The sequence below is a fragment of the Falco punctatus genome (assembly GCF_963210335.1).
Source record: "Falco punctatus genome assembly, chromosome: 1".
NCBI classification, from domain to species: Eukaryota; Metazoa; Chordata; class Aves; order Falconiformes; family Falconidae; genus Falco; species Falco punctatus.
This window is the reverse complement of record NC_137580.1, coordinates 72892761-72907505: the sequence shown is the minus strand read 5'-3', so window position 1 is coordinate 72907505 and position 14745 is coordinate 72892761. Positions and strand designations below refer to the sequence as shown.

Below are 14745 nucleotides of genomic sequence, written 5' to 3'. Positions count from 1 at the left end.
CCCCTGCTAAAGCAGGTTCACCCAGAGCAGGTTGCACAGGATCACGTCCAGGTGGGTTTTGAATGTCTCCAGGGCAGGAGACTCCACAGCCTCTCTGGGCAGCCTGTGCCAGGGCTCCAACACCCTCAAAGTAAAGAAGTTTTTCCTCATATTCAGAAGGAACTGCCTGTGTTTCACTTGGTGCCCCATTACCCCTTGTCCTGTCACAGAGCACCACTGAAAAGAGCCTGGTCCCATCCTCTTGACATTTGTTCTTAAGACATTTGTAGACATTGGTAAGATCCCCTCTCAGTCTTCTCCAGGCTACAAAGGCCCAGCTCTCTCAGCCCTTTCTCATAAGGGACATGCTCCCTAATTATCTTCGTAGCCCTCTACTGGACCCTCTCCAGTAGCTCCCCATCTCTCTTGACCTGTGGAGCCCAGAACTGGACCCAGCACTCCAGGTGCAGCCTCATCGGGGCAGAGCAGAGAGAAAGGACAACTTCCCTCGACCTGCTGGCCACAGTCCTCCTAATGCACCCCAGGATGTTCCCATTAGCCCTCATGGCCACCAGGACACACTGCTGGCTTGTGGTCAGCTTGCTGCCCCCCAGAACTCCCAGATCCTCCTCTGCAGAGCTGTATTCCTACAGGCCAACTCCTAGCCTGTACCGATGCATTCCTCCCTAGGTGCAGGACCCCACACAGATCACCTGAGTTATTCAAAACCAAAATAAAGTTTCAAGATACTTGGACAGGCAACTTTTTCCTCCAGCACTGGGATACCCGGTGGTATCAAGCTCATCTGAGCTTATTTGGTTTTCATAAATAATTTTCTCATTCCTCATGTGTTCATTCCTCATAGATCTTCATTACTAGCCCTGTCGAGCTAGTAGTAGATCATGTCTACATCATACCAGCTGGAATGGATTGACATTTTACTTTGTGTAGGGCAAAGGTTCCACATGCAAGTGCAGTTTCATTGACACTGCAGCTTTTCGGTATATTTTGGCAGTAAGTTATTAATTCCATTGGTTAGTGACAAGGCTGTTACTCTTGTCCTGGAAGATGAAATTGTACTAGAATTTCTGAAAGTAACATTTTCAGCTCCTGATGCAGGCAGTAGCATTGAACAGACAGAAGCACTGCTGGATTTGTTTTATTCAGAGACTTGCCTGGCAAGTTGTTTATTCTGTATGTGATCCAGCAGGCATTGTGCAAACCTTGACAAACCCTGCGTGGTTTTGATAGAAGGGACAATAGTGAACTGCTCTAACCTTCCTCCTTAATCTAGTTGTGCAGTTTGTTCCTACAGCTAAATTTCTCAAGCCGTGCGATATTTTATTTCTGATCTTTTTCTATCCAGTAGTGTTCTTCCTGCCAGTTTGTACTGCCACCTGTCTTCCCATCTGTTTTTGAGGTCTTCCCCTGCTGTGTTTTTTTTCTTATCAATAGTTTTCCTTTTCAAGCTGTATTTCCAGTCTATGAGTATGTAAAGTAACTGAGTAAACTCTCCTTTCAGTGCTTGCTCATTTGCAAAGGTAATCCACTTTGCCTGAGACATGCTTGTTTTTGCTCAGCATATGATTAAATTTGGCTCAGATATCTTCCCCAAGATCAATTGCTCGTTTTAGCTGTTGTTTTTTTCCCTAAGTGTCTTGGGGATTTTTGTTGTTGATGATTTTATTTTTCTCTGCCTTCATATCACTCAAGTGCTCCCAAAGCAAACTTGACATCCAAGTAGGATGATGTTATCAGTTTCATGTTGTACTGTACTGGACACATTCTACTTCATTCTCCTCCTGTCAGCAAGTCAAGCAGTCTGTAAGTATTAAACACAATACAGTAAATGAAAGAGAAGGATGGTGTGCCTTTTTCTTGTTAAATTTTACAAATAAAACCTTTTCACTGTTAAGGCAATGCTAATGTTAACTTTCTTTTGTAAAGATTAAAAATACAGCTGTTGCCTAAAGGATCTTAGGTTTTAACTTCAAGTGCTTAATTTTTGTGGGTTTTGGTGGGGTTTTTTTTGGTGGTTTTTGTTTTTGGGTTTTTTTTAGGGTTTTTTTGGTACCATTTGTACAGTCAAAGAAAGTAAGACCAGAGGTTTGTTGAAAAAGTTGTCTGGTCCATTTGTATTCTTGCACTTACCCTGTATTCAGACAGTAATTTGTATGTGACTAACACAAATTTGTACTTCACTGTTATATATATTCTGGAAAGGTTTATGATTCTTAATCTCTTGATATCAAAAAATAATCCAACATGACTAGCTTTGTTAATTTAGATCACTGATTAACCATCCTTTCTGAAACTTCTGTCCATAGCTGATGTTTTTTTATGCCTTCATCACCTGAAGTAAGATTGGTGTTTTCTTCCAACAGAGGCATTTGGAAACTGAACTTTTAGTTGCTTACTATAAGTCTTTTGTTGTGTTATCTCAGATTATAAAGTATTTTTCAAAGTTAAGCCACAAATTTTAAAGCTGATTTTCATGTCGGTAATGCTGGGTATAGAAACACTTCAACTTGGTATTGAACACTACTAGGCCAATACATGTTCTTGCGGAGGCTGGCTTGGTACAGAGGTAACCAGTAGAGCCCAGTTGGTGATGACTCTGAGATCAGCTGGCCTTTTGAATAGGTGCTTCTTTATTATCTTTAGAAGCAACTTTTTTGATCAGAATTTTGGATAGGACAAAGTGAAATACCTCACAAATACTGATGTGATTTATTTGTAAGCCCTTATTAAATCCAATAGGTTTATTATACCCATCAGGGGATAAAACCTACTTTCTTTCACTTGATCTTTTTTCCATAAATCCATGATGTCTGGGATTAATTTAATAACTGTTCATTGGTGTTGTATCAGGTGAATCCCCTGAAAATATTTTGTTTCCTTGTCTGGATCAGTGTCAGATTATAAATGGTTATTCAGGTTTTCCTTCTTTGAATCTTGACACAACATTAACTACCAGGTTTTGTAACGTCCTTGGTATTATAGTCCTTATTAAAAGCTACTAATGGAACAGAGATGACTTTATCCAAGCCTGTTGTGATTTATGCCACATGCCATCAGGGCCCATTTATTGGCAGTGAGAAATGAACAAGTGGTACTTCATCTTACCGTGGCAGCAATGCATTATCTTGCTTTTCTGGTACAGTGTACAATTTTGGACTATCACTACGCGATTAGGAGAGTGCCTTCTGTCTCTGTAATCTATGTGTTAGAAACTTAGTGTGTTTTTCTGCATTGTTGTTAGACCATGTCCATCTTGTAATGTTGATAACCACTGTGCCCAGTAACCTTGAAAAAGACCTTACTATCCTTAGGGTTACTAAGCGTGATCTTTTCCTTATCTTTAGCTTCACTATTTTGACTTACTGTAACTCATCTAAGCCCCACGTAGAAACAGGAGTGGTTGGTGTCCCCACCTTGGACCTAGAATGGTTGCCCATGTGTTTGCTGCATGGGGGCCAAATCAGGCCCCTGCATCTCACCCTGTGTGTGCTCCTGGTCATCTCCTTCCTGGTCATCAGTCTGGGAAGGAGGAAGCTATACCTGTAACAGCAAACACCCTCCCTCCCATCCAAAGCTGACTGACCTACTCTCCTCTTTGCCCAGTCTGTTTTCCCAAACGTTGTAACTTCCCATGTTATTGTCATGCAGATCATCCCAGCAGGTTTCTATAGCAATCCTGAATTAGTAAAGTTGATTCTATCCTTTTATTTCATTTACTTTTAAAATCCTCTCTCAAGTGACCCTCTAAACAGTTCCAGAAGCTGACCCAAGCCTTCTGCCAGTAAACCGTGTTGCCCCAGGACCTTTTCTTTGTCAGGCTTCAGCTGCATCTCGCTTTTGCCAGGTGCCACAAGATCAAATTCCTGATTTGCAAGCACCCAGTAACACAAAGTAATTTGGAAACGTAGAAGCGGAGCAGTGGTTGTCAGGGAGTATCTTAGGAGATAAACATTACCAAGTTTTGGTTTGTCATGTGCAGGAACAAAGCTCACCTAGGTACAAGTTTTGCAATTACAGAAAACAGCAATAGTCTATTTCAAGAAAAAGAAAGGTTTCACATCTTTGAACACTTCTCCGGTCTTTTCCTTTTGCTAACATGACAGTTTGTCAGTCCCCTTTTCTTCAGTTAGAGATTTTGCCTTCTGATGTAGCTTAAGGAAATCTTTGAAGTAAGGTACATTAGCATATAAACTCTGGAACTCTTTGGTTGCGTTTGGGTTGGGATAATAAATGTTTGTTCAGGTGCCCTGTCTTAGGAAGTGAGCGTTTTCTGCCTTGTCACAATACATTAGCTATTGTGCTGTATTTTTCTTAAAACAGTTGTCATATTTTTCAGACCTGGGCTTACTTTTTCTAATTTCTCTTCCCCCAAATTACATATCTTGAATGTTCTTTTGATCTTGCCTGCTTTAAGTCAGAATAAAAGTGTTCCTCGCACGCATATGAATGTCTCCCTCCCTTGGAGGTTCCTCCCTGACTGGCAGAGGAAATGGAAATGGATCAATCATCTGTCGCTTAACAGTGTTAAAGATGCTGTGAGCTTTATCTCTTACCGGTTCTGATAAAATGCTTGTTCCAGTTGCACGGCAAGCATCCGTGTTTGGTAGCTGATATCTAACAAGTCACATTTTTGTAGGGCTGGCCATATGGCTTGTACCTGGGCAGTGAACCTGAAGTGCTCTAAATATTGTGAATTTACCATGCATTGATGAATTTTGCAGTTGCTTGGCACATATGCAGTAAATTTGATATGTAGATATTTTTTAAATTAATTGCACGTACTTAAACCGTCTGTGCAGTGATTGTGTGTTAAGTAAGGTGCAAGAGCTCTTCTCTAGGACAAATGGCCAAAAGAGTGTTTTCTGTTGGAAGAAAAAATAAAAGTGTTTTGGAAAATGAGAACACATCTAAACTATCCAGTATGTGCAATAACTTTGTTTTTTGTAAGCAGAAAGAGTATGAACAGAATGGTACTGTATGCAAACAGAAGTTTTAAGAGTGTATTTTCTTAGAGTTTACTAGAGACAGTTGATACAGCCTTCATTTTGTGTGTGTGGTTTTATATAGGATTTACATTTGGGCTTTAATAAAATTAAATTGTGCTGGGAAAAATCAGCATGAGAATGGTCCACAATAGGAAGTCTGTAGGACATGTGCACGTGCCAGAGGGACTATCATTTGCTTTTCCTGGTTCTTCTGCATTTAAGTGCTCATTTGCAATATTGCATTAATGTGGGGGTTTGGAGCGAACTATAAAAGAAGTGGATAACAGCTTGCTTTGGCTGTAAAGCTGCACTCTCATATTCTTGGCAGCAGGTAAAAAGGGCTGATTAGGAGAATCTATTTCCTGTATGTTCAAATATAAACCAGATAGTCATGAAAAAGTCATTCACCATTTTCCAAAGACTTTTTTCCTTTTTTTTTTTTTTTTGCCAATGTGAAATGGTAGTTGTAGTGGAAAACTGGGCAATGTGTTAGTCCCTACACAGAAAACAAGCATCAAGAAAGGTGATTGTATTAATTCTTTCCTCCCTCCCTGCCTTCCTCTGTGGATTCTGGTTGGTTGTGGCTTTAAAAAGATGAGATTCCCTAATGACCATGTTAGTGCTTTTAATCCTTCAAAGCAGGAGAGAAAGTGCTCTTGTGGTACGTGAGTATCAAAAAAACTTCAGTTCAAGCAGTGTTTTTGATGCTCCAGGTTTCATATCATTTTTAGAAATGAAGTTCTAATCTGTAGCAGTGAGTGGTCCATATTCTGACTGTTGATGCTTGCACTTTTTTATGGTCATCCCTTTGAATACTTACATTGTCATTCATTTTTAGATGTGAGAGATCCGTTTTTTCCTAGGTCCACTGTGTAAAGACTCCTTTCTTGTGGTGTTCTTTTGACCTGCTTAGAGCTGCTGCTGTGTTTTCCTCAGGCTGATCAAGTGGTGGTGGAGGCTCTGAGCTGTGAAAAATTTAGGTAAACAGGCAAAAATATATTCTGGATGATAGTTGCATTCTGCCACTTACGTTGTGCTGTTGAGTTTTGTAAGGGGCCTTTGGGTGATGCAGTAGGTAAAGTTGTCATAAGCACAGGCCTATATCCAGGGAATCTGTTTTCTAGTGAGGCTCCGTGAAGCAGAAGTGCCTCGATGCTCCCTGTGGTCCTGCAGCATTCTTTCCAGGCTGGCATCCTGGGTATCAGTGTAGCTGACCGGCAGGTCCCTGTAAGGCAGAGCAGCCACACCATGTATCACTGGGGTCCTGGAGCAGCAGCAGAGCAGGAGCTGGAGGCGCTTGATAACCATGGGCAGGGCTGCTGCCTTCATCCCCCTGCACACCTCTGTGATGTTTTTCCCCTCTGTCTGGAAATGACTAATAGTTGGCACTGCAGGGGATGGAAGCGGAATCTGCAGAGCTTTTTGCTTCAAGAGAAGGGCCGTTACACCTGTATGTAATGGAAGAAAGAAGAAGTAGAAAGACCGTCAGTGTTGTGCATATTCCTCCTTGAGACAGCCTTGGACCGCCTGCCATCTAGAGTGAGTTATAACTGATAGCTTTTTATCTAAGAATAATTCTGTAAGGGGACATTGACCAGTGCCATCCCAGTGGCTGCACATATCCCAGTTAGATTCATGCTGCCTCCCCTGTGCCCATAGTGCAGGCAGCTTGCTCTCCACGGTCCCGGCTGACTGATGGGCTTCTAGCTGCCTAACCTACTCACCTTGCCTCTCATGGTTTAACACACAAAAAAGAAGAAAAAAGTGTTCTGTTATCATTATATTGGTGTTCTGTATATGAACTGTGACTTGATGGTGCAAACATTCTTACGGAGAACAGCATCCCAGAAGCTTGTGGTGAGGTCTGGGGCTATGGGAGCCTGTACGCTTGGACTGGCCGCGATGCCTTACAGGAGCCAAACTCTTTATACCGGTGTACATGGCTCCTGAAACTTTTTCCAACGCAAGCCCGCTGTTTCCATTAAAGGATTTTTATGGGGCTCCCCACACATCATATCTTGCACAGTTTACCATATTGGCTCTTAAAAGTGGCTTTGAACACAATGCCAGGGCCCCCCAGTAGCAGTTTTATAGGCTGCCAGCGAGCAGGGAAGCCCCAGTTGGCTGTCACCATGCTAGCAGAGCCCCCTCACCGGCTTTTCCAGCTAAAATGATGGAGCATCTGTTTTGTCTAGTTTAATTAAACATGAGTTCCTTACTGGATAAAGCAGGGAGCATTCAAAGTGCCACAGGCTCTTATTCCAAAAGTGCCGCCTCCTATTCAAAGGAAAAAATGGGTTATAATCAAACAGCAATGCCTAATCGCCCTCTGTACCGCGCTGTTAGTGCCTGTGAAAAGGTCTTTCACATAGGCCCTAAAAATAAAAACAAAAGCTTCATCATCAAGGTAGCTTCTATTTCTTTCAAGATATTTAGCATAAAACTATCTTTTCTTGCTTTCTGTTTTGTGGAGCTGGTAAAAAGCCAGAAATGTAAATATTTTGTGGGGAAACCTAGCACTCATTGTATATCCGTCGGCTTATATATGAGCAGTGCTGGGTGGGAACTCCTGAACTCAGTGCTCCTGGATCATTAGATCTGGAATAACACGCTCAGAACATTTTTTGCCATTATTTTTAAGAGCCAGGTAGATGCCGCAGCCTGTAAGCAGCTGGTGGTGGCTCAGAGGCAGCGGTGCGCAGCAGCCTTGGCTCCAGGCTGCCTGCCCACGGGCACTGCCTGCCTGATGGGGCACGCTGTGTCTCTGGCAGCCTTAGGACAGAACCAGCCTTTTTTTAGAGTAGGTGTAAGGGGAAGGGTGTCCCACTCAAACATAAAAGGTTTCTTGTGAGCAGCAGTGTTAAGAGGTGTGTATGGATGGATAATGCAGCTTGACCTGGTTTTCAGTGCACAGGGAAAACAAGTGTGTAAAACCTAAGCATCTTAGTGCATACTAATTAGAAAAGTGATGAGAGGATGTAACAGCAAGTGATGATTTGGGCACTTAAAGCACAGCACAGCTTGGGTTTTTTTTAGAGTGACAGGGACTGAATAATATGTATTTTTGATCTGGAGGCTGAATGCAAAAATATGAGGGAAATAAAGCTGAATGCTATATTATTTTTTATTCCTCAACAAACAGCATTAAAATTCAGCTGCTTAGTAACCCCCATTTATAGATTAGAGCACTGAAGAAACAAACACTAGATAAGCTTTTAATACAACAGCAACATAGTCTGGCTTCTTTTAAAGGAAGAAAAACAGCCGAAAGATTACATGCAGGTAAGGAGCATGTGAGAAGAATTTCCTAAAACAGAAATTTGGTGCTCTGTTTAACTTAGGTCTGAAGTTGAAAAGCCTCAAGGAGACAGGAAAGGTTTAGTACAAGCAACTCTAGATCTAACCAGGCTGCATCACCAAAGAAAATTTGAGAATCGGTAGTACACTTTTGAAAAGACACTGCCAAGGTAAATTCCTTTCTGTGAAATTAGTGAAGAAGGAAGGAAGTGCTTAGCTGTTTCACGCTCATCCTCTGCCAGTGTTGTGTTTCTGTTTTATAAGAATTTTCTACTTCACGTTGCTGCAGTTGATATTTGGAGGAAGGAAAATAATGAAAATAAAAGACGGCAATGGACAGAGAAAGGGTGAGCTTAAGGATAGGGCTGGAATGCCTGTGTGGGAAAAACCAGGCACTACTCAGCATTTCAAGACCCAATGCTGTTGTTTTGAATAGCTTACCTATAGCAAGCAAGTTGATAATGGTCTCTGCTTTTCGTTAGTGCTTGTCCTCTAGATCAGAATAGCATGTCTTAGTGCACTTCCAGTTGTGATTTCTCAGGGTGATTCAAAGACTCGAAACACTTCAGTGAGTCACAAAGCAGGGTGTCAGGTCCCACGTTCTCCAAGATTGTTATGTTCCGGCAAGAGCCCAGAGAGGAAGATGTAAAAGGCTACCCTGTGGTTTGATTGCAAAATCGTTTCCTCCACTTTCTTGTGAAGTCTGTGTATGAACGTGGCTGGAGCTCTGTCATGTCCACACATTTTCCAACATCTTTTTTACACAAATACTACCACGAACATCAGCCAACAATGTGGCTTGTTATTTTTGCATTATTGTTGATAGAACTTTGCATGTTGACTAATCTATTACTGCTGTGGTGTATCACTGAAACAAAAGGTGACCTAATTTTGACAAAAAAATGTTACGTCCTGTGATACAACTGTTTTGTGATGTATTGCTATGCCTTGTTGGTTTGGTATTTTCCAGTAATGTGAAAGGAAAGAGGAGAGCGGCGTGTGGGAGCAGAGGAATGAGAGGTGTTCCTCTGTCTATGAATTTTCCCTCTCCTTGAAAGGCTCTCCTCTACCAATTAGTCTCCTTCCCTGTGCTACGTGACGTCCTTGCCCACTCAGAGTTTAGCTGGCAGTTCAGACACAGTTTGTTCCAGCTGCAAAATCACTGCAGGGGAAGCAGCTCCACCAGTCTTCCTGGGCTGCCCTGGGGCTTGCTTGGCTGCAAGGCTTGGGGAATAGGAATGTCTTCTTCTGGGTTTAGCCAGAATATAACGATCCAGGCAGTTTCAAGTAAGTGTGATCCTGCTTGTTTTCAAGTTACCAGGTTTATTTGAACCAGTTTATATAGATTACATTGTTTCGTTTTTTTGTGATGATTTTTGATGCAAAAGAACTCAAATTTTATGGTCATTGCCAGATTTGCTGAGGTTTCATGATGCAGGTAACTTGTGGTCTTCATGGGAGATGGAGATTTATGGAAGCAAAAATCTATGCAATTAGGAACTTTAGTGTGTTTCTGTTTAACTTTTAGAGATAAAAATTACAGAAGTTATTTGAACAGTTGGTAAAAGTTTGTTAATGATGTGACTGTATTATGATTTCCCAGTCATTAGTTTCAAATAGTTATTTTTTTGGCTTGGCTATTCATTTATTGATCTGATTTTATTCAGTAGGAGGAGCAATGATTATAGACATTCATTTCCAATAAAGATCTTATGTTGCTCTGTGAAAAACAAAAATCTTACCCCCAAAAAAACTCTTCTAAAAATTCCTATCTGAATAGAAATTTGAACAGCTGAAAAAAGTCACAGCAATACGTGTGTATGTATAGGGTGCTTTTCCAAGGAGGCAGAGGAGGTGTTGATTTGATAGGGGCCCTGATATCTTCAGAGGAATCACAGAACAGTTGTATACTTAGGCGCTCTGATGTTCTTTGAAATTAATATTTTTCTCATAATTTAAGAGAGAACTGCATAATACAGGCTCTTAGCCAGCATGCTTATTGTGCTAGTTGGTCTTTACAGGGCAGAGAGCAAATGTTTTGCTTAGGGGATAGGGTTCAAACCTTGCGCTTCTGTGTCAGAGTGGCAGCTCATGCAAAACAGCCTGCAAGACGTGACCAAAACGTCTCGTGTTGTAGCATCAAGCCAGTAGCACACACCATTGACACCCGGGCTGTGAGTTTTTAGCTGGTATTTGGTGTTGTGTTTCAGTGGACAGGTGGAAGTAATGATGACAATAAGAATGTCTTTGATGCCATATTTAGCAAGCACTCTTCCTAAAGTGGGAAGATCAAACAACGGGAAGCAGTTTCCTTGCCTGTAATACGAAGCTTGGCTTTGCAGCCAGCACCCTGTCCAAAAATCTGCCTCTCTCTTGCAGGGAGGAATAAACTGTTGATTTCCCTGCTGCCCATGACTTTCCCTGTTGGTTTTACTTCTTCATGCAAGTTTAATGCAGGAAATACACCTGGAGTCAAGTCAGCTCCTCACCTGTTTATGTACATCTGTACTGTCACAGTTGGAAGAGCCTGAAAGCCTCCTGCCCCTCTTTGGAAGCTTAGGCCTTCACTGTGCTCAGGGCAAGTAAATTGAATTCCTGATTTAGGGAAATCTGGCCATGAACTGGAGGCTATTGCATTTTTGTCCCCATGAGTGATGTGCTCCAAACCCCCGATAATTCCCATTATGAATGTAAACCAGATCACATCAGGTGGCCCAGAACTGCAGAATTTTGTTGAGCACATCTGTCAGAGAGAGCAGAAGTGTAACATACTGTTCACACTGGTCTTTGAGTAGTGGGTTTCATTGTCTCAGCTGACATTGAACAAAGACCATTCTAATCATCCTCCATTTAGTTTGGTGGCTAATAAAATCATCAGCTTCAGAAGGCGTAGTGTCTGCTTATAGTCAAACCTCCTCTAACACATTGAGAAGCACTGAAACGTAAGGACATCCCATTGGTCCAACTGGATGACTGTTGTCTACTTAAGAATTACTCACCTGCAGGAATCAAATACAATAAATCTATTCTGTAGACCTAAGCCCCTCAGTTGTATGTCCTTTAAAAGAAGGACCCACATTGGAGGTATCTTTTGTTTCCACTGAGTTGTCATCTGTTGTCTTTTGGCACATACTCTCTACACTGTATATCTAAAACATAAGTGAGTTATGAAAAGAGCTGAGAGAGAATACCAATGCTATAAACTGAATGGAAATTTTTGGTTCCACATGTAATATTTTTTTTCTTTTGTGTTTCTTGTGACTAAGATAACAATGGTAGAGGACATAGGAAATGTACCTGAGTGTACATGAGGGTGAGCTAACGTTTGCAGTGACTTGGAGCTGTGGACATAGGCTGGCATATGCTGCTAAAGTTTGAGTCTAGCAGTGCTGTCTTTTTCCGGGCTTTTTGCATTAACACTGTTTGGCATATCATGTTTAAGTTGAGGTGCCGGTTTGGAGTTCAGTAATGCGGTGTGTATGGATTCAAAACAACAAGGGTCAGGTTTTGCACTTCCATTTTTTTGTTTGTTTGTTTTTATGCTGAAAGTCATCTGCCAGTTAGTCTGAAACCTTCAGGGATCCCCCACTATTATTTTTCAGCCATGAACATCTTGCTAAAATTTATTCAGTCAGCACTGTATGTTGAGTTGCTGATGTTATTGGGTGGTTCTTCTGTTAGAACTTGCTTGATATGAACGAACAGAGCAGGCCTACCTCCCAGTGGCACCCAGTATACCAGTGCCTTGTGATTATAAGCATAAGGGTATTGTGCAGTGGCTACCGGTAAAAGGGGTCTTGGCATGTTACCTATTCATGCATTTTCTAATGGCTGGATTTTGAAATCCTTATGTCATCTAGGAAGATGAACACAGATATTTCACAAATGGTCATATGTATAAACCCACTAAAGTAATTATTAGGCAGTGCATATTTGTGACTACTATAATGCTTGTAATGATGTTGAATATAGTGTTAGGTGTACATATTTGTAATGTTTGAATAATGGAAAGTATATTCCCTGTATTTTAATAGTTCATTAGGTATTAAAATTCTCCAGTATTGTACATACTAGAGGTATATTTGGTCTATTTTTCCACAGACAAACAGGTAAACATGCTGCATGGGTGCTCCTCTGTTTCCGAAAGGAAAGGACAAATATCAAGAAATTACTCTTTTATTTATGTAGATAAGTTTCACATCAGTGGGTGGAAGGGAAAAAGGTTAAAAATATGTTTATGCCTGTAAGTTAGAGTTTAGTTAGCACAAGCACTATTGTGTGTGATCTGTTAATTTATGTATGTGGCAAACTCAAAGGTGAGGTGACCCAGATCTGATTGCAATCTTCTGTCAGTGTAAAGCAGATGGACAGCGGCAGCTCCCCATGCAGCTACCACACTCTTGTTGGTGGAAGTCAGCCTGAGATCAGAATCTGAAAAATTTACATATTCTGGATAAGACGGCGAAACTGTATATTTTATGTTGCTAGTTTTGAAGGAACTGTAACAGAAACCACATCTTAGCTGGGTTTCTACTTGTCCTTAGTTTTCTACTTTTTCCTGTGCTGTGAAGTGCAAGCAAAATCTAAGCTTAGACATTAGTGTAAAATAAAAGGCTATCTAGTACTTCAGAAAAGGAACTTACTCTGAACAATCCCTCTACTACTAGGGGGGCATGCAACTGCGTCTCTGCAATAAATATACCACAGGATGCATCAGGTCCTCTCTGAGAAGGCAAAAAGGGATTTCTGAACTGAGCACTGTCATTGTCACCAGAGACAGCATTTGTTGTCATGGAGAGTTCTCCTCTGTGTTCAGGGTAGGAAATAAGGATAGTCATGTGTTAAATTTTAGGTTCATTTGACTTTTTCAGGTTACTGGTTTATTGGAATGGAGCACTTGCATAACTTGTGCCATATATGTATTTTTCAGATGTTGCTGCGCAAAAATAAGACCTTTGAGGTCTTTGTTAAAAAAAAAAAAAAAATCAACCAAGAAAAATTATGCTATGAATGTTAGGATTGTGAAAATGTTAATGTAGGAAATAACATTCTTAAAGAAACAAGGGTCTTAGCCTTTGCTCAGATGTGATGGGTATCTCCTCAACCTAAAGTCCAGAAGTCCTAGATATTTTTTTTCCAAACAGGAGGTGTTTTCTGCATGTGGATGAGGAACTAGACAAAATAGTTAGCCAGAATAAATAATGAAATGGTACTTGGAGGCATAAAGCAAAGTTGCAATCCAACATGACTATAAAATTCTGCAAGCTTTGAAATGAAAGAAGTACTGCAGCTGATTTTAGAATTGCGTTAGGCACCAGATTATTCTGCTTCTTCTATGGTTTCAAGCAAATAACTGAAACTCTAGGCTTCTATTTCCCATACATGAATACAATGACTTAGTGTTTCTTACTTTAATTAGCAAAGTGAACACTGTTTCTCAAGAATTTCTTCTCTGTCATTTATTCATATTGTGTGGGGGTTTTGGGTGGTGGTGGTGGTGGTGGGCTAAGCTATGCCGCTTTGTAAGCATCTTTGTGGAAATGTTTTCATGGTGCTATGGAAACAAAGATCTTCTCTTGAGTCCCAAACTGAAATTCTTGCATTGCACATTTGAGCAAGTTTAATCTATAACATAATGAAAAATAATGAAAAATTATCAAAGAATGTTTTAGTTATTTTATAAAGAATACTCAAGAAGCAATTTTTTTCTGGTTTTCCTCAGACAGGTTATTTCTATATTTAGACCATGGTGTTCCATTACTGTGAACCTTATTAATGTCATCTTACATGAATTTTTCAGATTTCCATATAAAATATGTGTTTTTATTGCAGATGCTTGGGGTTTGGTTTTGTATTGACAGACTGTATAAAATAGTCCAGATACGTGAATATGTTTTTAAGATGTTACTGAATGAACTGTTTTGTAATCGCCCTGTCTTCCTCCTACATACGTCCTCCAATGTTACCAGAGGTAACAAAAAGTTATGCTGAAGGAATTTGAACTTGTTGAGACCGCCTCCCATTTCTAACTTTGGGTTTGATTTGGCCGTATTGAATTCGGAGCAGAAATTAACTCAGCGAAGAAACATAGTGCAAGAGCCCAGATCTGGATGATTGGCTTTCCTCCCAATTTTCCCACACCAACTTAGACCTCCAAGATAGCGATCCCCCTCTCTGAAAACAAGACTCGGACAAAGTGCAAATTCTTCATTTCCTGAAATCTCATTGTTTAGGCCAACAAACATCCGGGTCAGCGTGCAGGTTGCAGAACTGAAACTGGACACCAGCTCGGTTTCCCTGGATCAATGAAGTGTAATTTGAGGCTTGTGGGTTGCCTATCCAGCTTGGAGAACCAGTGTCGAGAACAAAGGCTCAACATCAGTGCCTTCAGATATCTGAGCAGCAAAATGCTATTACTGCTGTTCTCTTCTGCTGTTGTTTGGCTCAGTGCTGCGCTGTTTAG

The 14745-nt window shown here is 40.9% G+C and overlaps 1 protein-coding gene across 2 annotated transcripts in view; it reads left to right on the top strand.

Annotated features, from left to right (window-relative positions):
• The window catches only part of BMPR1B (bone morphogenetic protein receptor type 1B), a 297524-nt gene that overhangs the window by 121281 nt on the left and 161498 nt on the right, over window positions 1-14745 (top strand). The window contains exon 3 of one of the 2 annotated variants that reach the window (XM_080369111.1): window positions 1-14745. This exon is cut by the window's left edge and continues 30247 nt beyond it. The exons of the other annotated variant lie outside the window; for it this stretch is intronic. The gene's annotated coding sequence lies outside the window, so the exon portion shown is untranslated. 2 annotated transcript variants of the gene reach the window in all.